Source organism: Hordeum vulgare, chromosome 2H (assembly GCF_904849725.1).
Source record: "Hordeum vulgare subsp. vulgare chromosome 2H, MorexV3_pseudomolecules_assembly, whole genome shotgun sequence".
Taxonomy (NCBI): Eukaryota; Viridiplantae; Streptophyta; class Magnoliopsida; order Poales; family Poaceae; genus Hordeum; species Hordeum vulgare.
In genome coordinates, this window is record NC_058519.1 from 113,650,534 (window position 1) to 113,651,925 (window position 1,392).

A 1,392-nucleotide genomic window follows, 5' to 3' on the forward strand; every position below is an offset into this window, starting at 1 on the left:
TCAACCGCGTTCACTAACGCTTCTGCTGTATGGTCTACAAGGGTACGTAGATCACACATCCCCTCTCGTAGATGGACATCACCATGATAGATCTTCGTGCGCGTAGGAAATTTTTTGTTTCCCATGTGACGTTCCCCAACAGGTAGGTGATGGAGGTGTTGGTGGAGATGACGGAGGTGTTGGTGTAGATCGCCGTCACACGATGATGTCCCGGGCGGCATTGTGGTGCCGCTTGGAGAGAGGGGGAGAGAGAGCCCCCCTTCTTCTTCTACTTCCTTGACCTCCTCCCTAGATGGGAGAAGGGTTTCCCCTCTGGTCCATGGTCTCCATGGCGGCGGAGAGGCGAGAGCCCCGCCGAGATTGGATATCTCTCTTTGTGTCCTTCTGTTTATGCGCTCCCCGATTCTAGACTTTCACCGTTTCTTAAATTCCCGGAGATCCGTAACTCCCATTGGGGTGTCCTTCTACACGATTTTCTTCCGGATATTAGCTTTCTTGCGGCAAAAGAAGGGCCCCAACCGCCATAGGGGTTGGTCACGAGCCTGCCAGGCGCTCCTCGTGGGCTCGTGACCCCCTCGGGCATCGTTTCGCATTGATTTTTCTTCCCAAAAATCATAAATATTCCAAAAAAATCCCTGTAGGTTTTTTATTACGTTTGGACTTCGTTTGGTATGGATATTCTGTGAAACAAAAAACATGCAACAAACAGGAACTGGCACTCGGCACTGGATCAATATGTTAGTCCCAAAAATAGTATAAAAAGTTGCCAAAAGTATATGAAAGTTGTAGAATATTGACATGAAACAACCAAAAAATATAGATACGATGGAGACGTATCATGGCTCTGCGCGCCAAAGCGTTGGAAGCCCTCGCATTTGTTGACCATGTCCACGGCCTCCTCGAGGGCTGTGGGCCAGTAGAATCCATGGCAGAATGCCTTGGCCACCAGGGTTCTAGAGGCGGCATGATGCCCGCACTCCCCTTGGTGAATGTCTCTGACGATCTCATGTCCTTTTTTCTAATTCGACGCAGTGCTGGAACACGCCAATCACGCTACGCTGAACCAGCTCGCGATTGATGATGGTGTAGGTTGCAGATCTGCGCTGGATCTGCCTCGCCTCCGCCTCCTCTTGAGGAAGTTCGCCACGAAGGAGGAAGGCCAGGATGGGTTGAGCCAATGATGGAGCCGACACAAGGGCTGGCTCCGCCTCAACCTGATTGTCGGGGGCTTCTACAACCCCCGCGCTTGACGAAGCCGTCATGGGCTCGAGACATTGTGTCTCCGATGCCGTCGTGGCAGCCGGCTCGCGCGTCTACCTCCATGACGTCCACCCACTAGGTGTCGGGACGACAAGAATCGAGGCAGGGCGGAGCCGGATTTGTTGTTGTAGC